This window comes from Mustela putorius, unplaced genomic scaffold, assembly GCF_011764305.1.
Source record: "Mustela putorius furo isolate JIRA1106 unplaced genomic scaffold, ASM1176430v1.1 tig00000145_pilon_pilon_pilon, whole genome shotgun sequence".
Taxonomy (NCBI): domain Eukaryota; kingdom Metazoa; phylum Chordata; class Mammalia; order Carnivora; family Mustelidae; genus Mustela; species Mustela putorius.
The window spans coordinates 13,772,331-13,796,753 of NW_025421294.1; the positions used below are offsets into that span (position 1 = coordinate 13,772,331).

Below are 24,423 nucleotides of genomic sequence, written 5' to 3' on the forward strand. Positions count from 1 at the left end.
TAACTGCCTCTGGATATTATTTATTATTCTCTTTGTATTTTTAACACTACATTATTCATTTCTATGAACCTTGGATAGCAAAGCACAATTGCTTAATATGGGAAATAAGTAATAACATATTGGGCCATACAAATAGATTCCATAAAACTTTCTCTCCAAAGACTTGACTTACTTAAATACCAGGATACAAAATGTCAAATGTTTGAGCTCATTGATAAAAGCAGAAAATACTGATGTTGCATGTTCTCTTTACAAAGCACTGATCTTACTGCTTTTTAGAATCTGGTGGTGGCTGTTTGTTTTCTTATCCCAATTTGAATGTCCAAAACAAAAGCCAGACCTAGTTGACACTTAAACAATAGAATGTTACATTAGTTTGTGATCCAAAGTGAAATGTGCACAGGCAGCCTGGCTGGCCCCAGTTTCACAGTTGACTGCCGACTTCACTTCAGATTACATAAACATGTATTGCAAAACAGCTCTGACGGGAACCTCATAACCTAAACAGCATTCTCTGAAATGTAACTTGTCTTTTTATATAAAAGGAAAAATTAAATCAAAATTATTTTGAAGAAAAACAACTCCAGGATTTTGTTCAATTGAATTTTACCAGGAAATGCTATTGCCTAGTAGCACTGACCTTGGGGCAGAGAGAAGCTGAAGTCACGTATTTTGGAGGGTCAGACTTCTCTAGTGACTTCACGTGTGTCACATCAAGTCAATCAAGTGACTGGAGCATCTATTACCTTAGGCCACAAGGAGCCCTCCTTTAGTATTCCATCCTGGAGAAAGGTATGTGCTGGGTTATGTTCACCAAGATCTAAAATGATCACCCCTTTTGGACAATAAACTGTTGTGATCTCGCCCTGCAAGAACCTTACAAAATGAAGGTGGCATTTCAGGTAAGTGTACCCTAGTTTCTGGCAAAGAGCTAAGTGTCATAATCTTCTAGAGCTATTTAAGGGCAATAAAAAGCTTTACTTTTCTGCTTTCCCTTAGTAAAATTTCCTTCTTTTCCCTCAATGTCATTTTTTTGCATATTTCCTTACTCTTCTGTCTTTTTAAAAGATTAAAATGTTCTCCATTCTCCTTATTCATCATGGGCCATAAAGTAAGGATTGCAGTTGGGATTGGGACTAGAAAGAGCATACTCTAGATTTTTCCTCCTTTCGCCCTCACTTGATCCCAAGTGATGTAGTTTTGTTGGGTCATAGCAGACACTTAATGCACACTTAAATTAATGAGACAGATTTTGACTTTAATGGAAAGCAATCAGTTAATTGCTATTTTCTAAAATTTTATTCCATCAGCCCTCCTCCCCCCCCCAAAAAAAAATAGAACTGGTTCAATCAGATTCAGAATTAGACCTTAAATCAATGTTCTTACTGAATGCCAGACCCTGTGCTAAACACAGAGTATCTAGTAATGAACAAAGTGGATGTAGCCTTGACGCTTAGCATTTTTTTTTTTTAAGATTTTATTTATTTATTTGAGAGCACCAGCAGGGGAAGAGGGAGAGGGAGAAGCAGAGTCCCCACTGAGCAGGAAGCCCGATGTGGGGTTCCATTCCAGGACCCTGGGATCATGACCTGAGCCAAAAGCAGACACTTAACCAACTAAGCCACCCAGGAGCCTCAGTTTAGCTTCCTTTGCCCTCTGTATCAACAGCTGGTCATTTTCACTAGTTGTGACTGAAATGCCAGGCATTGAGCTTTTCCTGCTGATCTGTCTCCATTGAATGCTGGGATGTAGGCATATCCTACACCTTTTGGAGAGGTGAGTACGGGACAGGTGCAATAAATGCAAATTTATGTTGCACGTTTATCAAGATAACACTTTTTTAAAGAAAATTTCTCAAAATTCTAGGGTAATCACATAAAACGATATAGACATGTGGACAAAAACTGGAAGGGAGAGAATAAACATAGGTGAATAAACATGGGTGACCTGATGAGGTGATGGGATTCTAGGAATATCATTTCTATTGTCACTTAATTATTTACATAACATATTTCTTAAAAGGATGTCTAGAAAAAATCATGGAAAAGAAATTTTGCAGAAATAAATCTACATTCAACCCATGAAATTAAAGAGCAACCTACAAACAACCTTTGGAACAGGTGAGAGAGATCTTTTGTTATAGGGCAGACCCAGGATTGTGGGGCTGGACGCTTATATAATTTGGAGTTCCCCTTTAAGGAAATACATGCAAAATTAGGAAAGCAGCCATGCAAATGAGGAGCCCATGACTTAAGCGTCTCTCTAGTTTTAATGCTAGAGAGGGTGGGGGCATTTAGGAGGTTGAAGGAGCTATAATGAAAAGTTTTCTGCCCTCACATATGTCAAACTACATTCCTCTGCTACCTTTAAGAACTCTAACTTTTACCAAATCTGAGCTTCTATTTCTGGAAGAGTCAAACAGGATTTAGCAAAGTAGCATGGGGTACAAATTCATTAATGGTTAACTTGGGATCAAAATCGGATTTTTTTATTTTTTAGATTAGAGTTTTTACTTGAGGGTGGGTCTTGCAGTAGGTTTTGTTATTGTTGTTATTGTTTCTTTTAGTTTTTACAGAGATGAAGAGTACAAAGAATACTGTCTCATTGTCCAATAGCTATTTAATGAATTTCAGAATAGCTGAGGAACGTTTTAAGGGCTCTTGATGTAAGAACACACTACCAAGAGCAACATTTATTTATTTACAGTGCTTTGTCCCAAAAAGGATCTGTTTCTACTACATTAAAGTAAAATCAGCTCTTAAGGATTAACTTGAACATTTGCTAGAAAATAAATTAGAAATCTTTGACACTCTGGGGGTGCCTGGTTGGCTCAGTTGTTAAGTGTCTGCCTTCAGCTCAGGTCTCATGATCCCAGGGTTCTGGGATTGAGCCCCGAATCCGGCTCCCTGCTCTGTGGGAAGCCTGTTATCCCTCTCCCACTCCCCCTGCTTGCATTCCCTCTCTCACTGTGTCTCTGTCAAAAAAAAAAAAAAAATTTATGACACTCCTTAAGTAGAGGAAACTGAAATGATTCAAATAAATTACTCCTTAATGCCATCTCATAGTCCTTTATTGTATGAAGATTAAACCTATTTCAGTACAGTAAACTTTTACTGATTGTCCCAGATTTTGGAAAGGCACATAGAGTCATTCTTCCCAGTGCTGCCAGAATCCAGTATTTAATGACACTGTTTATATTCATCGTCTGTAAAATCATTCAGTGCCCCAATAGAAAAAGGTCAAGGACCTTTGCAGCAGACAATTCTCAGAGGAAAAACTGCGAATAAACATGAAGAGGAAAAAAAGTTCAGGGTCAAACTAGTGATCCATGCTAATGGATAACCTCAGAAACATAATGTGAGTGAAAGAAGCCAGAAGCAAAATGCAACATCTGTATGGTTCCATGTATATGAAATGTCTAGAAAGACAAATTTATAGGAACAGAAAGCAAACTGATAGCTGTCTGGACCTGGGCACAGGAGCAGGGATTAATCATTAACAGGTATGGGGGGGAACCTTCTAGGATGACAGTGTTGACTCTGTGAGACAAGAGAGTGAAGTGCAAGTGAAAGTTTATTAAGGCAAGGTGAGAACAGAAAGGAAAGCTCTCTAGAGAGAAAGGGGTCCTGAATGGGTTGCCACTGATGGCTTTTATGGTTAGTCTTTTATAGAAAACTGACCAGGGAACTTGGTAAATATCTCGTCTATAACATTTAAGACAAGGTGGATTTGTAAATATGAACGTATCCCATCTATATGTAGAACAAACAAGGTAGATTAGTTTTTTTGTTTTGTTTTGTTTTGTTTTTTAAAGATTTTATTTATTTATTTGACAGAGAGAGATCACAAGAAGGCAGAGAGACAGGCAGAGAGAGAGAGGAGGAAGCAGGCTCCCTGCTGAGCAGAGAGTCTGATGCGGGGCTTGATCCCAGGACCCTGAGATCATGACCTGAGCCGAAGGCAGCGGCTTAACCCACTGAGCCACCCAAGCGCCCCCAACATAGATTAGTTATGTTCCCTTCTCTGTGGTTAGTATCTTGTCTGTAAAGTTTCTCCACATCTGGGATTTCTGTGAGCCTGCTTAGGTAGTCCCCTGCATGACCCTAGCCTTGTCACTCCCTATATGTCTCTCCCTACCTAGCCTCTCCTGTCCCTTACTCAACAGAAATATTCTAAAAGCGGATTGTGGTAATGGTTATACAACTACATAATTTCTAAAATCATTGGGTTGTATACGTACACTGGCTGAATTTTATAGCATATGAATTATCCCTCAAAGCTGTTAAAGAAAAAAGTTCAATCTTACTAGCCAAAAAAAAAAAAGTAACTTTAAATGCTTTTCTACTTGACAAATACTAAAATAACAACAACAACAATAATAATTATAGTACTCTGACAAAGATGTGGAAAATGGACACTCAGACACATGCATATGCATGGGTGCAGATTTCCTGTGAGTTATTTGGCAATAGGCACCAAAGCTTCAAAGTGGGCCTTTGACTCATTTCCAGAGGAATATGCTAATGAAATGATTGGACAAATGTTGACATACACACACAGAAATGTTCATCTCTTTATTCTTTATATTAGAAAAGTTAGAAACAACCTTAATGTCCAACAGCAGGAGATAAGTCATGGAATAGCCATCTAACAGAATACTGTGTAGCTATTCAAATGATGATGCAGATGTATAAATGTCACATCAAAAGAGGTTTCTAAATATTAGTGAAGGGAGATTACAGTTAACTATAGAATTAAAAACATTTATACATATATAAATATCCATTTATACATATGTAAGGGGCTAGGAGTTTATATAAAAATATTACTATTAGGGACACCAGGGTGGCTCAGTGGGTTAAGCTTTGGCCTTCAGCTCAGGTCATGGTCTCAGGGTCTTGGGATCGAGCCCTGCATCTGGCTCTCTGCTCGGGAGAGAGCCTGCTTCCTCCTCTCTCTGCCTGCCTCTCTGCCTACTTGTGATCTCTCTCTCTCTCTGTTAAATAAATAAAATTTTTTTAAATTTTTTATTTTTTTCTTAACATATAATGTATTATTAGCCCCAGGGGTACAGGTCTGTGAATTGCCAGGTCTACACACTTCTTCATAGCACATAACTTCCCCAATGTCCATAACCCCACCACCCTCTCCCTACCCCCCTCCCCCCAGCAACCCTCAGTTTGTTTTGTGAGATTAAGAGTCTCTTATGGTTTGTCTCCCTCCCAATCCCATGTTGTTTCAAAATAAATAAAATCTTTTTTTAAAAATGAACATTAGGTGCTAGGACTACTGGGTATTTTTTTATTGTCTTGTTTATCTGTATTTTCTAAAGTGTTAAAATGTATTCATGTTTTATGAAAACAGCAATGAAAGTGTGTGGGGTTTTTTTTTTAAGATTTTATTTATTTATTTGACAGATCACAAGTAGGCAGAGAGGCAGGCACAGAGAGAGGAGGAAGCAGGTTCCCTGCTGAGCAGAGAGCCCGATGCGGGCCTCGATGCGGGGCTCGATCCCAGGACCCTGGGATCCTGACCTGAGCCGAAGGCAGAGGCTTTAACTCACTGAGCCACCTGGGCGCCCCTGAAAGTGTTTTCTTAAAATAAAATCTTTCACCAACTTCTCATCACTTAAAACGAACTTTAAGGATCTCTTTTGATAGTAATAAAAACCCCTTGGACCTTCACACAATAGTACTTTCCGTGTTTATCGATTGATAAAAATAATGGCAGAAAGCTACCCTAACTTCTATAGCACTTGGTTAGAGAGACAGCCATACTTAATATATAAGTAGTCCTATAATAAAGGGTATGACTGAGTTTACAGGAGAAAGTGATTAATTTTGACTGAGTGATTAGGAATTGCTTCCCAGAGTAGGGTCTATTTGAATTAGACTTATTTTGCCAAGTTGAGAAAGGAAAAAGGAGGAATTAAAAAAAAAAAAAAAAAAAAGACTTGGGCCCCTTGATAGACTTGGAATTCATTCTGTAGAAAAATGGAGATATCTCACCAGTTGCTCCCTGAACTTCCAGGTCTCCGGCTATCCCTAGCACTAGTAGGACTTGCTTCCCAGTGTCCTAACCCCACTTTCCTCTCATCTCCTTGTCAAAAACCACTGACAGCATGGACAATAAATTTCCTTGTTAGGATGCTAACTAAATTGGCATTTTAATTTGACAAAGAGTTTGCTTACCTGGCCAAATATATGTTTGGGTGGTAAGAAAAAGTACTAGGCAAGGCACAAAAGAACTGGTTTCTAATCCTGACTTTGCCCTGGACTCACTGAACAGACTAGCTGTATGACATACAGAAGTTAAAGTCATCCTCAGTTCTCTTTTCCAAAATAGGAAGGTTATCATAGTACCTCTGTTACCTAACTCACGTAGTTGTTTAGAAGAATTTAAACACTGTATTTGAAATCACTTTATTAAACGGTGATACATAAATGCTTAGTTTTAGGACTCTATGATTACATTTCTGAAAATACTTCGTGGATTGGGCCGGACCCCTTCTACTGAGAGGCTTGATAGCTTGACAAGAGAAGCATGGCAGTGGGTTGGCAAAAGCAACCTTGTCTTCCTTATGTAATCAGATCAGTGGTTTTCAAGTAAGTGTGGGTGGTAAAACATCTGGGTATCATAGACGCACAAAATTTTGGTGTATTTAATTTTGTCAAACAAATCGATTGGCACTATTAATTTTTCATTTTTCATTTTTCATTTTTTTTTGGCAAAAGTGTGATTATACCTGAATGCAAATACAAAGTAATGGAGATACCCTACTTCCCAGTTCTTGCCTCAGTCTAAGCCCAAAGTAGGGTTAACTTGAGCTCTTTACTCATTATAGCAGTCAGGGTTCTCCAGAGAAATAGAACCAATAGAAGAGAATGGGGTATGGAGGGGTGCATAGTATTTATTTTAAGAATTGACTCATGATTGTAGAGACTAACAAGACCACAGTCTGCAGGGGAGGCTAGCAGGCTGGATGTTGCAGTTTCAGGATCTAAAGGCAATGTGCTGGCAGAATTCCCTCTTCCTCAGGGAGTGTCATTCTTTTTCTTGAGGTCTTCAAGTATTGGGTGAGGCCCATCCACATTATGGAGGGTGATCTGCTTTACTCAAACGTATTAATGTCATCAAAAAAGAAAAACAAAAACAAAACAAAAGAAACCTTCACAACAATGTCCAGATATGTTTGACCAAATATCTGGATACTGTGTCCTAAATAAGTTGACACAGTTAACCATGTCACTCACCACCTTACAAATCACAGCAGCAAGTAGCAAATCATTTTCTCTCCTTCTTCTCTGACTTCTTTGGGAATTCCCTAAAACTATGACTATCCAAGGGTGCTGCTTGATTGGATGTGCCATATTAGAGAAACAGCATATCATATAATGGCAGAATCAGCGGATAGCATCTCTGGAACCCTTAGGCATGAGACCCAACTGGGACAGCTTACACAGACCAGGCAGTCCTGAGACCTAGACTGAGGTACATGAATGGATCCTCTGGTCAGGCCATTGCTCAAGGCACAGCAGGAAACAGAGCCCTCACAAAGCAATTCTAACCCCTGTCCATGGGGCTCAGCACCTCCTTGACCTTAGATGAGCCTAAAAGGCAGTGTTAGGTCAAGTTTAGGTGGCCTCTCTCTCATGGGACACTCAGAGCCTCTCTGATTACAAGTGATTGTTCTCTTCACATTTACTAGTCATTTTGAGGTTTCCTTTAATTGTTTATTATGCAAGTCTAAATCATCTCAGATATCCTGCTACTCTGAATCCTGATTTGAAATCTTGGCAAAGGTGTATTTTGTTGTTTTTCTAGGTCCTTTTTATATAGCTCTCTTGGTTCCTTTGTTTCCTGTGACTTTTTGCCTGATAGCTAGAATATGATTAATGCTCTGTGGTTAATCAGATTTAGTCTGCTGCAGGAATCATTTTAGTTTATCAAGTTAACTCTAGAGGATTCTCTCAGAGAACAAGTTAAGTTTTGGAGGGGTTCCAGTGCTTCTCAACCCTGACCTACTTTACTCGGCTCAGTACTGCACCCAGAACAGCCAAACTACGTTCCCCAGCACTCCTCAACTGTGTGGAAATTGCCTATTGTTACTCACAGCTCTCTTCACCTGAAGAGAGGAGGGCAGGAGCACAAAAAGTTGAAAACCCTAATAGATTAATATTTTTTAAAGATTTTTTAAAGATCTTTTTTAAAGTAATGTCTACCCTCAACGTGGGGCTTCAACTCAGAATCCCAAGATCAAGAATTGCATGCTCCACTGACCAAGTCAGTCAGACAGCTCTCTAATAGATTAATATTAAGATATTCTATTAGAGGCACCTGGGTGGCTCAGTTGGTTAACATTGGACTCTAGGTTTCAGCTCAGGTTGTGATCTCAGGGTCCTGGGATTGAGACCCTCCGGAGCCTCGCTTTAGGCCTCCTTTCTCTCTCAATCTCTCTTCCTCTCCAAGATAAACAAATAAATCTGGGGCCCCTGGGTGGCTGAGTCAGTTGAGTGTCTGCCTTCAGCACAGGCCCTGATCCCAGAGTGCTGGAAGCGAGCCCTATATTGGGCACCAGTGAGAGAGTCTGCTTGTCCCTCTCTCTCTGTGCCTCCTCCTTGCTTGTGCTTGCTTGCTCTCCTCTCTCTCTCAAATATACAAATAAATAAAATTGTAAAAAAAAAAAAAGAAGAAGAAGAAATCTTTTAAAAAGAAGATTCTAGGGGTGCCTGGGTGGCTCAGTGGGTTAAAGCCTCTGCCTCTGGCTGCCATCTGGCTCTCTGCTCACCAGGAAGCCTGCTTCCCTTCCTCTCTCTCTCTGGCTGCCACTCTGCCTACTTGTGATCTCTGTCTGTCAAATAAATAAATAAATAAAAATCTAAAAAAATTTTAAATTAAATTAAATTTTTAAAAAGATTCTATTATACATGAGTAGAGAGCAAATATATTTTATGATTTGAAGGGTATGATCTACATGTAATCCCCTAACCCTTTATTTCAGTCATCCATACCTTCAACAAAACAGTCATCATTGACTACAGATAATAATAAGATCAGATAGGAGCACTTGGGTGGCTCAGTTGGTTGAGCGACTGACTGCCTTCGGCTCGCACCATGGTCCTGGAGTCCCGGGATCAAGTCCCGCATTGGGCTCCCAGCTCCTCAGGGAGTCTGCTTCTCCCTCTGACCTTCTCGCTCATGCTCTCTCTCACTGTCTCTCTCTCAAATAAATAAATAGAATATTTAAAAAAAAAAAGATCAGATGTATTATGAATACCCCTTTTTATTGGAGGTCCAGAGAGAATGATAGAATGAAGCATCAACTTTCATGTATAGCAATATATAAATAAAAATTTCTTCTTTAAAATCTTTTGTCCTTCAGAAAACTATCAGTTTATTCTCTCTGAGTAAATATTAACATGGCCTCAAAACAGAATAATTATAAATCATTCAATTTCGGAATACTTTTTTTTTCTTTTCTCTTTCTCTTTTTTCCTTGCTAATCACAAACCACAACATGAATTTCTGCAGGAGCCAGGATGCCATGTCACAAAAGATCAGTCTGGCTTCAGAGACTCTTCTTATTTTCCCTGCATGGAAGACAGATGTTTTTTGTTGAATCAGGACCATAATTTGCATCTGGTAGGACAATGGGCCATATTCTCCTCTCCTGTCTACACACAGAGCTGCATTGACAACAACAAGAGTTGCCCAGAGAGAGGCAGAATTTGGCTCTGCCAGCGCAAAATTCAGCCTGATTTTAAAGAGGAAATGCTGCAGTTAACATTTAGTGAAGAGCAAACCAGCTAGTGTATCTGGAAGTTTCCTTTAAAATTTCTTGAAATTTTCCTTTGAAATTTCCAGCCCAGCGTATGAAGTAATTCCAGACTCTAATGAGCTTCAGAAGCCTCTCGGGCTGTAAATAAGAACCAAAATGATAGTCTGTATTGGATCCAGGAGTTTCTTAGCCAGTGGATAAATTATTGTTATGCTCTATGTCCTGGTTTTCCCTCAGTGATTGATGTGTTCTCTTCTGTTTCCAGAAGTTTTTTCTAATATTCACCCTTCTTCAAAAGTGACCCTGAAAGATGAGTCAAAAGTTCCATACCTGTTTTCCATATGGGGAAGCTGAGGGCCCAGAAAAGTCAAGCAAATTTTTTACTTGTGCAACAAAGGAACTCTGGGTTCTCACGTGGTTATGGAAATAGTCAAAATGGAGATGAGACTTCTGCTTCCGTAGGTTATCTTTCCTATCTGTTTAAAACGAAATCCTTTACATTTTATCAGTTCCTAGGAGACTGCCTTTTTGACTCATGTAATTTGGAATCCTCTCTAATTAGAACCAGGACATCTCAGTCCTTCATCATGAAGAACTCTTAAGTCTCTTCTCCCCGATACAAATACAGCCCTTTTCTGGCTGAGCAGATCATTGCTGATAGTGTACACCCATATTGTACGGAGGGCTTAGAGAGAGATTCGTTTAATTCTGCAGTCTATTGTCTTTGAAACCTATATAACCCACGCATTCTGGGTTTTTTTGTTTTGTTTTGTTTTTCTTAGTAAAACTAAGAATTTATCTTCAGAGTTTCCTTATTTACTTTTAGGTTCCAAGATCTTTTGATCCTCTGGATTGAGAAATAAAGTAGATTTAACCTTGAAAAAGGAGAAAATGTAGAGAGGGAGTTATTGGTTTTGTGAATTTCAGATTTTCCCAAGGGACAAAAATGAAAAATGGATACTTCTATTTTTTCTTTTAAAGATTTTATTTATTTATTTGACAGAGAGAGATCACAAGTAGACAGAGAGGCAGGCAGAGAGAGGGAGAGAGAGAGAGGCAAGCAGGCTCCCTGCTGAGCAGAGAGCCCGATGCGGGACTCGATCCCAGGATGCTGAGATCACGACCTGAGCTGAAGGCAGGGGCTTAACCCACTGAGCCACCCAGGCGCCCCATGGATACTTCTATTTTTTTAAGACCACAAAATTCTTGAACTATATGACGTACTTCCTTTTTTTAGAATGAAATTTGAAGGAATCTTAGAGATTTTTTATTTTTTTTTTTAAAAGATTGTATCTATTTGACAGAGAAAAAGGTCAAGAGTAGGCAGAGAGGCAGGCAGAGAGAGACGGGGAAGCAGGCTCCCTACGAGCAGAGGGCCCAGTGAGCTGGATCCCAAGACCCTGAAATCACGACCTGGGGCAAATGCAAAGGCTTAACCCACTAAGCCTCCAGGTGCCCAGGAATCTTAGAGATTTTTTAGTTCAATCTTCCTATCTTACAGATGAAGAAATTAAATTCAAATGAGTTGTAGTAAATCTTAGAGCTATTTCCACATCAATATATATATAAACTTATTCTTTTTTTTTTAATTTAAAAAATTTTTTTTATAAACGTAAAATGTATTTTTATCCCCAGGGGTACAGGTCTGTGAATTGCCAGGTTTACACACTTCACAGCACTCACCATAGCACATACCCTTCCCAATGTCCATAACCCCCCCCCCTTTCCCGACCCTACTCCCTCCAGCAACCCTCAGTTTGTTTTGTGAGATTGTGAGATTAAGAGTCACTTATGGTTTGTCACCCTCCCGATCCAACTTATTCTTTTTAAAAACTGTGTAACTGTTTATTAGGATGTACCTTAATTTCTAGCAATTTTTCTTTGAGGAATATTTTTTCTCTGAAGAATATTTTATTTCCAATTTTTCTCTACTAAAAAATGGTGCAATGAATAATCTTGTATAGGTATCTTAGCTCAATGAATGAGTATTTTTATAAGATAGATAGCAAGAAATGAAGTAAATTTTTTTTTTTATCTTATTTTATTTATTTATTTATTTGAGAGAGAGAGACCACCTGTGCATGCATGAACAGGCCCCAGTGGAGGAAGGGGCAGAAGGAGAAGGACAAGCAGATTCTGTAACAGTGCAGAGCCTCACATGGGACTCCACGAAGGGCTGGATCTCATGACCAGGAGATCATGAGCAGAGGCGAAATCAAGAGTCTGTCACTCAATTGCCTGAGCCGCCCAGGCACCCCATCAAAATTTTAATAGAAATAGCTATGAAATTGTACCCCTGCATGCACATCTTTGCCAGCACAGGATGTTACCAAATTTTTAATTTCAGTTTTTAAAATAATTTTGGTCTGGAGAAAAAATAATTTTGGTCTTTTACATTTAGCTCATTAATTTATGTGAAATGTGCTCTCACATACTATGTGAGGTTGAGGACTAACTTATTTATTTTGTCAATATTTAATGTGAGAAGAGGAGCAGAGCACTAGTCATGTGAAGAGTAAGGACAGCAGCTGAAGGCGACTGCCATCCTAGACAGTTCACCCAGCCAAATGAAAGTCCTGCGGCCTACCGGACCTGCCCCTTGGGGCCATTTCTGAAGGCTAGTTAGGGGCCATGTGTTGTTACAGCAGAGTTGCATCACATATGCATTTGGGATTTAACTACACAGGCTTATTACTTTCTGAGGGCCCACATACTAGGAACTTCAGCCATTTAAGAGAACTATAAGTACAATTTTGCCTTCAGTGATTTTTTTCCCCTTCCATGTCAACAAAAGAACCTAGCCTGCCCACACCCCCAGCACCACCCAACAGATACACCCAAAATGTGTATAGAGCATGCAGGCTTTTTGTCCCTCACACACAGCCTCTGAGGCTCTTACAAAAATATTCCTTACAATCACATATATACACATATAGTACATTCCTGAAAGGCTCTTGAAAACATTTTTCTCCACTTCATTAGGTTTGGAGTTTTGAAGTTTTCCAGCGATTTCCCCCCCCACCATTAGGAATTGGAACCTAGCTGTCCTAATCCATATTAAATATGCTGCTTCTCCCAAGCTTCAGAATTCTCAGTAGAGTGCTCTGGGAAGCCACTACCATCTGATACACTGTTGGAGTCAATTTACTGTCTCTGGGTCATTATTAGTTTAAGTCCCATGGTAGTAGTGGGAGATTTGAGTCTTAAGTATAAAAATTTTCATGCCATCACATCTATCAGCAGCCTTGCCCACAAGTGAGAGATGAAGACTATTGGCTGCCCATGGAAAAAGAAGATGTGGCTCTTTGAGGGAAGAAGACCCTTCCTCTTTCCTTCAGTGGCTGAGGTATGTCATAGGTCTTCCTAATTTCTATATTGACAGGCAGGGTCAGTGATACGATTTCATATCAAGACTTGAGGGGGGTACAGCAGATGCCTTTGGTGCCCACCCACATCCTCTAGCCCTCCTTGTTATTATAAAAACAGGTGGCTTCTGTGACTCTGCCTGAAGACTTACTGTGGCTGATGGAGCTCATGGGGCTTATGCACAGGGCTAGAGCCAAGTGCTGGGCAATGCCTTTAGAAGCAGAACTCAACCTGGGAATTGTGGTATAAGACTCTAAGGGGTACTCTTTGCAGTTTCCTTGGATGTCTCCCAGCTGCTCCAGTGATAGTGGGCTCATGCATTCTTCCTCTTTATGAGAGGCCTGTTCTTCCCTGTCTCACATCCCCATTTCCCCTAGCAAGATCCCCTTCCAGGTAACCTAGTTGAACTCCAATCCTTATCTCAGAACCTGCTTCTGGGATGACCAACCTGAGACAGGAGGGGACATCACCTTTGTAGAGGGGTATGACATATACTTTTGAAAACTGATACTAGCTAACAAAGCATTTTTAGGAGCTACTATTAAGTAATAACAACTTTTAGTTCTTCACTCTGGAGATGCAAAGACTTCTGGGAAGGATATCTGTTTTTACACAAAGCAGGGAGCTACAAAGTGGAAGGGGTGAATTTCAGGGCAGGTAATCCCTGTCAAACCTACCATCAAGCCTGAAGTGGGAGGACACTGGGCTTGCTCAGAGAACTCCCCAGGGCTCAAGCACCAGCAACATTACCAGAAGCAGCAGTGGTAAATAAAATATTATGTTGTGATTTCTCCATTTGAAAAAATATATATAAATATATCATTTTTTAAAAATGTCACTCAGGATTGCCAAATGTTGTTTAAGGGAAGGACTGTCATTGTTCTTAGGTGTTGTCTTCTCAAGTTAAAAAATTGTTAAAATATTCATATTTATATGAAACTGATTTTGATGGAAGATACTATTTTTTGTATAATGTTTTCCTTTGGCAGAATTAAAAGCGCCAACCATTTTCCAGTGCCCCTCTTTTAGTGCAGGGAGGGGGATGGTTCATGAAAACCTAAACTCTGAGAGCTACTGATCACAAACCCAAATGGATATACCTTTTCTGTGATGCAGGCGTTTATACAAACTAGCCATATTGCGAAACCAGTGTAATGACTAGTCCCTGACATCACAGGCCAGTCCAACTAATGAATTTTGGGGTGGTAGCAGAGGTACAGATTTCTCACAGAACATTTTTCTGGAGCCAACTGGCTAATCCCTCATGCCCAATGGTTGTCCTTGCGCTTTTCACCTGTCTGCCAGGATTTCTCTGGGATGTCCCTAAGCTTTCCCCAGATAGTCCAAATGCTTCACTATCACTGCCTCTCCCTCAGCGCCCAGATGTAAGGGAGAACAGAGCCTTCCCATGTACTGAGTCAATCCCCAGTCTCCTAATACCCCCTTCAGGGGGACATCACTTTAGAAAAGAACCTGCCTCAGTAGTAAAGGCTACATTTGTTGTTGATGATACTGTTTTAACTCTTTGAGGTCAGAATTTCACCCTATTGGGAGAAGTTATTACAAATTATCTGTATCACTCCATCCTTCAAAAAAAGTTCCTCCAGTAACAAAGCGCCATGTGTTACCTGCATAAAAATTAAATTCAAGCCCATTATTAATTTTAAATTGATAGAAACCAAAGGTACCATTAATGAAAAGTAAGGAACACAACTTTGGAGATAAGAGGAGAGTGGCTAAACTAAGGATGTTCTTACAAAAAAAAGGTGGGTAATTTTTCAAAGAGATTGAGACAAGTACTGAAAATTGAGACAATTGTATGAAAGGAAATGACCATTTCTAGGGACTCTGGAGAAATGAATTAAATGGGGGCAGCTTTTAAAACTGAATAGGATGGGAGTAGTAGGGAGCGTCTTCTTGCCTCTATTAAAACACACAGATCCCAGCATGAAAGATCAGAGATGTTGCTCTTGAAATTCTTAGACAAACTATCTTTCTTGAGTACTCTTGTTTTCTGTAAATGGTAATTTTATACTATATCTCCAGTCTAGGGAGAAATGTGACCCAAGGAACTTTGGGCAGGAGAATCAGGAAACCCAACTGGCATGACCATTCTAGAACAAAGATTCCAGGTGTGATAGTTTGCCAGGGCTGCTGTAACAAAACAACATAAACTGGGTGGGTTAAACAACAGAAATTTATTGTCTCATAGTTCTGGAAGCTAGAAGCCTGAAATCAAAGCGTCAGCCGGATTATTTCCTTCTGAGGCCATGAGGGAAGGATCTATTCATGACTTCTCCCCTTGGCTTATAGATTACTGTATTCCTGTTCACATGCCCTTCTCCCTGAACACATGACTGTGGGTCTAAGTGTCTTCTTCTTATGAGGACACCAATCATATTGGATTAGGACCCACCCCAATGACCTCATTTTAACTTATACCTCTGTAAAGACCCTATCTCCAAATAAGGTAACATTCCAAGGTCCTGGGTGTGAATTTTGGGAAGATACAATTCAACCCGTAGCACCAGGCAGCCTCTCTGGCTTGTTTCTCTGCTGGAGAATGTTGTTCTCAATACTCTTACCGGCTCTTTCAATCCCAGCTTTCCAAGTCACTCAGCCCTTATGATGCTGCCAAGACTGCACCCTCTACGCCGCCACCCCCCCCATGCCACGCCCAGCCCCTCATTCACAGGACTATAAATATAAGAACTTTCCTGACCTAAGACTGCCAGGAGGGCGGGAAATGAGTGGGGAAGTGCTGCAAGGGTGGAGTTTTCTTTAACCTTTGTCAGTTGCATGAATTCTGTAATCATATCGACACTCAGGGTGTGGTGAACTGGGGGTCCTGACATCCTAAGGCAAACAAGCAGACTCAATGGCATTTGTTCTTTTCCAAATTCCAAGGTCTTATGTGCTCCAACCATAGATGACAAAATAGTTCCAGGAGAGCTGCAGTGTTTTGTTCTCCCTGCCAATTCATTAGCAACAGAACGGTTGCTGGGCTATAATCCAGCCAGGCTGACATCAGTTCCCCAGTAAAAGGAGGACACAACTGGAACTGGGTCTGTGCAGCCAAAAGGGATCAGGAGGGCTCAGCTGTACTGACACGCTGGCAAAAAAAAAAAAAAAAAAAAGAAGAAGAAGAAGAGAAAGAAAGAGAGAGGGAGTGAGGGAGAGAGAGAGAGAGAAAGAAAGAAAGAGAGGGACGGAGGGGGGGGAGAGAGAAAGGAAAGAAGGAAGAGAGAGAAAGAGAGAAAGGAAGGACAAGACAGAAAGAAAGGAGGAAAGGGGAGGGGAGAAAGGAGAGGAAAGGAGAGAAAGGAAGAAATTTGGGGAAGTTTGCGGGGATGAAGAGGTCACCCACCTTCTTTAAGGGACTCAGACAGGAAGATAGGACGGAGGGTGGACTCGGCGTGGTCATAACACAAATTAGGATCGTGCCAGCATTGTCTTCAGTGAGTATTTAGAAAAATTAGGTTTTGCTTAACCTGCAAATAAAACCCATCAGTTTTAGAAACCTAAACTAAGAGCATGTGTGTAAAAAGAAACCTATATAAGGAAGCTGAGCTGGACTGTAGTTATGGGAGGCCCCGGAACAGCCCACTTCCTTTCTTTGTGCCTTTTTTATTCATCTCTAAATGTGGGGATGGTAATACAATTGCACTCCTCTCAACTTAAAAATACTTTTCTTCCGAATCACCTGACAAGGCTTTTTTTTACCCCTGTGCAGTGCCTGTAGCCATGAAGAGATCTTCCAGAGCCACTTTTATCAGTCTAGCAGATCTTGCTGGAAGCTTCTAGCACTCCAGATGCTGAATGCTCTATCATTGACTCCTCGCTACCCTGCTTGTCTTAAAGTGCCAAAACTTTATGTTTTTGCTGTTTTATTAGGAGCTTCCTGAGCTTTCATCCCACAGCATTTCTTCATTCCTACTTCTGGACTTTCCTCCCAGCTTTTACCATCTTAGAGAGTGAGCTTTGGATGCCACTTTATGGCTGGATATTATATGAGTGTGTCCACATCCTACCCTCTGTTTCCGCCACATGCAGCAAGGCAGGAAAGGAAAAATCATCATCCTCATGGCCCCGTTCCCAGCTTCATGGAAGCAGAATGTGTCCCTGAAGGGGCAGGCACATTTCTGACTATGCAGGGGCTGGATAAGGGATCTCTGCATGTGGAAGACTAGGACACCAATGAGCTTATCAGAAGAGCAAAGTCCAGAGTTAGGTGGATTGAGGACAAATTATAATACATTTAATGCCTTACAAATTATAATACATTTAATACATTTAAATTATAATACATTTAATGCTTCAACCCCATTTTCCAACTGGATTTTCCTTGACTTAGGTATCCCAAAATGCTATGTTCTGCCATCTCCCCATCTATACCTTCAGATGCTATAGATCCTCTTGGATCCTCCCATTTAAATTGAATTCTTGGGGCGCCCGGGTGGCTCAGTGGTTAGGCCGCTGCCTTCGGCTCAGGTCATGATCTCAGGGTCCTGGGATCGAGTCCCGCATTGGGCTCTCTGCTCAGCAGGGAGCCTGCTTCCTCCTCTCTCTCTCTCTCTGCCTGCCTCTCTGCCTACTTGTGATTTCTCTCTGTCAAATAAATAAATAAAATCTTAAAAAAAAAAAAAATAAAAAAAAATAAATTGAATTCTTGAATACTAAATCTGACCCTGTTTCTTTAGAAATTATATTTATTCAACAGCAAGGAATGGGTGCCTCTTGTCCACCAAGCATAGTGCTTGATCAAAACAGAAAGGCTCCCCCTCCAACCGATGAGGGTTCAGGATTTGGGGTTTTTTGGGTTCTGGATTGGGACTTTGACTTTTTGAACTCACAGTACCCATGCTGCCTTTCCAAGAAGGAACTTGGCTTCCTTGCTAACGCAGAGCGTGGATACCTGCCAAGTCCCTGTGCTCAACCAGACATCCAGTCTTGACTCCTCCTGGGTTTTCCTGTCTCTGTCTGAAGCTCAGCACAACAGTCCCTTTGCCTGCTGATTCTGCTTGGTGAGTCCAGAAGCTCTGTCCACATACTGAAGGTTATACACCAGAGCCTTTAGGCCTACAAGGCCTTTCAGATTCTCAGCTTCTGTGGAATTTCTTCCCCTTTTGTTTCCTCTTGGGTCCACTCTCAGTCTGGCCACAATTAGACTATGACAGAGTTCTAAGACCCCAGCATATCTGAGAGCTCATCTGTGACTACTGAAAATGGGATCCAAAAGGGAACATCTAGCTTTTTCCATTCTGAACCACGCCAGTCTGACTGAACTGTCAGAGAAGTATCTGATGGCAACAACGTCGGGAGCCCAGCACAAATTTCTTAGCCACCCTTGCTTGGCCACCCTTTCTGCTCTGCCTTCTGTTTGGGGTAGGGGGAGACAGTCCCTGTGCAATGATGTGCAGGGGAAGGTAAGGGAAGTCACAGCCCATAACTAAGAGGCAGTCATACCTATAGGGTATTCCTGCCAAAAACACCGTGTGTGCAGCAAGGCAAAGGCAGGAAAAAAAAATCCTTGTAGCCCCACTGCATCTAAGCTGGAGGAGATAATGAGACATTCAAACTGGACATTCCTCAAAACAGTCATCCTGGACTCTTCAAAAATACTGGCGTCAAAAGAGATGATTTGAGGGGCACCTGGGTGGCTCAGTTGGTTAAAGCCTCTGCTTTCAGCTCAGGTCATGATCTCAGGGTCCTGGGATCAAGCCCCACATCGGGTTCTCTGCTTCCCCCTCTTTCTCTGCCTGCCTCTGTGCCTACTTGTGATCTCTCTGTGTCTCAAATAAATAAATAAAATCTTTAAAAAAAAAAAAAAGAGATGATTTGAAAGGCAGGGGAGCTGTTTTAGATCAAAGAAAACTAAAGATGCATGATCCTTGATTGGATTCTGAATTTTAAAGAATATATAGCCACAAAGAACATTATTGGGACAATGATGGTAGTGTGTGTGTGTGTGTGGGTGGATGGGTGGGTGTGTGTGTAGAAAGAGCTAGAAAGAAAAGCAAATGTGGTAACCTGCTAACAATTAGTAAATCTAAGCGTGCACTATACAGCTATCCATTGCACTCTTTTCTCAGCTTTGCTGTAGGGTGGAAATTTTTCAAAATAACCAGCATAGAACTTGAGTGTAGCCTGGTGTGGGGTGAATGGGCCATAGAGGAGAAAAGACAGATGAGCAGGCTGGCAGGAGCCAGGAGAGGCACAGCAGCTCCAGACTGCTTCTCCACCAGATTCTAGTCCCTGTGAAAAAAACAGGCAAAATACTCAGCGGGCAAACTGGCCACAAACGCAAGGAACCTGCAACTTGGTGAACACCTGGAAGCCTTGGGTCAGCCCCACCATCTGGGGACCAGATGTGGGTGCAGCAGGCAAATTCCAGGCCTGCTAACAGGCGAAGAACTCCCAATAGTGCCACGTGTGGCCTTTGGAGGCGCAGGATTGGGAAATGCTGAATGATCAAGTGCTTGGCCGTTGTTCCAGAGGCCAGACAGGATTGAAGCCAGCAGGAACTGACACGTCTGCCTGTGGCCTGAGGAGCCCAAAGCCCGCCTGAGGTGGTGGTGGGGGTTGGGGGGGAGACTCATAGGAGGCAGGGACCTAACTGGTTCTCTTTGCTCTTAACTGGGTCAATTTTACATTGCCAGATTAACTTACTGATTATGCTCACAGATTTCACCCTAGCTTTTTTTGCGTATTTTTCTTCTATTCTCTGTTTGTAATTCTTTCTGACTGTCTCTGTTCCTCCCCTGGTTTTATGCCATTATGATGTATGGAAAACAACTGGAAGACTCTCTACAGTGTCTTAAAGTGCCTGTGTATAAAGATGTCAAACAAACAAACAAACAATCCAAAAACCTCAGCAAATATCAAAGCTGGTTTTGGACTCAGCAGTGTCCACTTTGTTTGACATGCTGTTTCTAAAGGGCCAGGAGCTAAGTGCTAAAGTGGCCAAGCATCCAAGCCTTCCCCCTGACTGTGTCATCTTCTGATATTTCCATAAGTTTTATGGCCCTTCAAGGAATGGCTGACTTCTCCTTGATTCTCTTTTAATCTCAGCTGTCCTGAACAAGTTCTGGACAGGACCAGCGGTACAGCCATCGCCTGCCCGAGGCTCGTGAGTTTTCTTCCCCTATGTGGAGGTGTACAGCACGAGAGGTCAGCCAGGGGCTGGTGGGACAGACCCAGCCAAGGGCTCTGCGTTTCCACCGTGCAGCTCAGTAACAAAGCAGCATGACAAGTTCTGCCAAGACCATCTGTTGGGAGCCAGGAGTAGATGATTTCCCGGTGTGAGCAAGGAAAACAGCAACAGAGTTTGCTACAACTGTGATTAACACACAGGATTCAGCCAGGAGAAGGCTCCTCCTGAGTAATCATAACATTTGCACAAGTGAAGTTAAGCAAACCCCAGTGGTTTTCACTCTCAATCTCTTTCTCTTTCACTCTCTCATGCTCTCTCTCCTCCTCCTTTGAGCAACAAATCCCTATGTTCAAATATAAATATCTGGCAAGAGCCAACAAACAAAAGAGATAAAAACTCAGGCAATCTGATTTTTGTGAGAGCTGTGGACTTATGTGGCCCTTCCCCAGTCACCCCAGGATATTTTCAGGGTGGTTAATGCCCCCACTGAATGCATGGTTTAAAACCATTGCTTTGATCCATCTTTTCCATACACAGAGGGAAGATGGTGTCTTCTTTGACCATGCCTTCTAAGGTGTTTATATTTTTTTAAGATTTTGTTTATTTATTTCGAGAGAGAGAGCAAGTGTGACCTGGGGGAGGAGCAGCAAGGGAGGGAGAGAGAGAATCTTAAACACACTCCACACTGAGCGGGGAGTCTCACTCGGGGCTAGATCTCACCACCCAGAGATCATAACCTGAGCTGAAATGAAGGATTAGATTTGTAACATGTTTTACAAACACCTCCCCACCATTCCCTGAGCTGTCTTAATGCTTCGACACATACCAAGAATGGATGGGATCTGTTGTATTTCTTTCTTGGAAGTCTGGAAAGTATTCTTTGACAGAAAAAGAGTCTAATGATAACTCATGATATCTACAAAAACAGGCATTGGCCTGAACTTAATGTGTTTCATCCTACTAGAAAAACAGAGGTGTGATCACATGGTTCCGTTTCCATGAGGCTGAAACTGTAGCGTGTGTGGACCCATCCTTCAGCTCCCTCATGAGATGCAAGAACCCCATGGCATGGCCACCCTCACAGGTTCTGTTGTGTTGGCTTTATGTTAAATCAACATCTTGGATCCACTGAGCTTGCTTCATTTTTTTTTTATCATTACACATTGTATTGGCTGCTTACTTTTCCTACCATCGACGACTAATTACCTTTTCATCTATAACCTCAAATGTCATGGGATAGAAAACTGTGGGAAAGTTCACCTCTGAAGCAATGGAAAGTTCCCAAATGTGAGAACAACACAGTAACCTATAACAGGAAAGGCCATTACACGGGGTTATTACATCAGCTATCACAATAGCAAAGACTTTTGAAGTGGAAAAAAATTTATACGACTACCAGTCATCCCAAAAGAACAATGTGGTTTTTAGTCATTTGTTTCTAAATCATTTGGCTCATTTCTGAGCTACCTAGTTATTTTTTAATTTTATTTTGTTAGTACTTAGACTCTGTTTTCCTAGACAAAATGCTCTACACTCTCAACATACAGATAGTGATGATCCACACAGGTCATGATCTTTCCTCAGCTCTAGTCCCCATCTTGCCCCTTCTGGGAATCTCCAGAGAGCCTATGAGCCCACCAGAAAGTTCACGAGCTACCACCACTCTCTTCTCCTGCCCTGCTCTTCAGTGATGTCGACTCCTCCCATCTTCAGTACCCATACAATTGTGTGAAGTTGTCTCACAGCAGCCTCCAATGTCACCAGCCAACCACCCCCCTACAAGCCCATTTCCACCCTCACCACCCCTGGGACATAGGGGGCTGCAGTGTATCAATACAGAGGTGAATATTCTGGAGGTCATGAAGTCTCTCTCCCTTTTGTGTAACCTACCTATGTGAGCAGATTACTGAGACAGTATTACCTTTCATTCCTTGCCTTAGAGCTTTTATCAAGAACAATTGTCTTGGTCTCTTTGGGCTGTTATAACAGAAATACCATAGGCTGGAAGTCCAAGAACATATCATGGTTGGGTTCTAGTAAAGGCCCTCTTCTAGGTTGTAGGCTGCTGCCTTCCCACTGTGAGCTGGGGGAAGAAGGGGCTAGGGGACTCTGTGGGGTTTCTTTTATAATAGCACTAATCCCATTTAAGGGGGCTCTACCCTGACAACAGTAAGCACATCCCAAAGGCCCTACCTCCTAATACCATCACATGAGGCATTATGATTTCAGCAGAGGAATTTGGGGGTAGGGGGGACGGGTGGATAAAACAGGCAAAGCACAGAAACAGTGCTTTCAGATTTTATGCACAGGACTTTCTCACCTAGGACTCCATTCTGGGTACATGGAGGGAAGACTAGAGTTTGGGGAGTCCTGTGTGTTTAGAGCCGTGCCTCCCACAAGAAGACTTAATAAGCTTTTCTGTTACATGAATTCTCTCTCCTGAGTTCCTTGGTCCCTCTTGCAGATCAGTTTCTGGCAGCTCAGTTGACCTAACAGGCCCAGATACATCTAAACCCCAACAGGGGATGGTTTAGGCTTAAGCGGAGGCCACTGCTGCATAGCTTTCAAGTTCAAATTTACTTCAGACTCTTTACTCAAAATGTATGCTTTTTTGTTTTTGCTTTTTTTTTTTTTTAACAGACAACTTTGGTTACATCAATCATTCATTCCTAAGTGGATTATTTTCTTTTCTTTTGCTTTGTCTTCATGAGCTCTTAGAAGTGAAATGGCAGATTGGTGAGGTTATTACCCACCATTTGATTCGTACACATCAACCACATGGGTAGAAAGTATATCATTCCTTTTTCTCCAAGTCCGCATTCTGTTTGCCTAAAATAAATTTATTCAAATGGATCTTCACTAGGATGAGGAGAAATTGGAACCCTGGTACACTGCTGGTGGGAAGGTAAAATGGTGCAGCCACTTAGGAAATCAGTTTGGCAGCTCCTCAAATAGTTATACAAAGAGTCACCCTGTGACCCAGCAATTTCACTCTGAGGTACAGAGCTCTGACGATTGAAAACACAGGTGCGCACAAAAACTGACACACTGACATGCATAGCAACATCATTCGTCATAACCCAAAGTAAAAACGCCCTAGATGTTTATCAACTAATAAACAGTGGCAGTGGCTGCACAACCTTGTGAATACTAGAAAGCACTGAATTACATACATACTTTAAAAGGGTGAATTTTATGATATGTTAATTATATCTCAATTATATCTGCACAGTAAGCACAGACCACAGAAAGAGCCTGCCCTTTTTTTTTTTATTCACTGAAATCCTGTCCAGTCTTTTTTCAGATTTCTTTATTTCCTACCTAACATTCTTTTTCTGTTCAAGAAGAACCTGCATTTTAAAGAAAAAGTTAAATACGGATCTATGTTTGTAGCAAATTGCAGCTTTCTTGCGAAAGGCAAAATCTTTCTAAAGCCCAAGTAGAAAGAATGAATGTGTCTTTGATTCATTCATCTGGCAAATGTTGAAAACATGATATGGCAATATGCCAGGCCCTGCAGAGATAATGGTGACCAAAGCAGATATGTCCCTGGCTGCACGGGGAGCTATAGGAAAGTCACTACAAGTTGACAGAAGCTGTACCCAGGAAAGCACACAGCTCTGTGGGGGCACACGGAGGAACACCCACTCAGACCTGTGGGGCCAGGGAAATCTTTCTGGAGCCCTCAATGTCTAATAGAGAACTAAAGTCGAGCCAGAGTCAGGGTCACAAGAGCAGAGGGAGGAAATGTTCCAGAAAGATGGAACAGCATGTGCAAAGACCCTGAGGTGGGAGAAAACACAGCATATTCCAGGAACCACTCAGAATGGCTCTTGAAAAAAGATACAATCAAAACATTCGGACTGAGCAAGTCCAGACTGCTATGTTTAGGAATTCAGTACATTTGCCAGGGTTCCAACTTGTTCAAACTCCACTCTATGTGTCACTTAGAATGTTTTTAGTTGCAAGTAAGAGAAAGTCTGACTTCCACAGGAATAAAGAGTTAAGATGTTTATTATTTCCCATGACAGGGAGGGCAGAAGTAGGGCAGACTTTCAGGAAAGGTGCATTCGGTGGTTTGTTGATGTTTTTAAGGACCCAGCTTCTTTCTATCTTTCTCTCTACT

General features: G+C 41.5%; 1 long non-coding RNA gene across 1 annotated transcript in view; it reads left to right on the plus strand.

Moving 5' to 3' along the window:
* Positions 1-1,593: 1,593 nt before the first annotated feature.
* Positions 1,594-24,423, plus strand: part of LOC106005068 — a 39,401-nt gene continuing 16,571 nt past the window's right edge. Inside the window, exons 1-2 of the long non-coding RNA XR_001178219.2 lie at positions 1,594-2,120; positions 13,022-13,124. This is a non-coding gene — a long non-coding RNA (uncharacterized LOC106005068). The remainder of the gene's footprint in view (positions 2,121-13,021; positions 13,125-24,423) is intronic.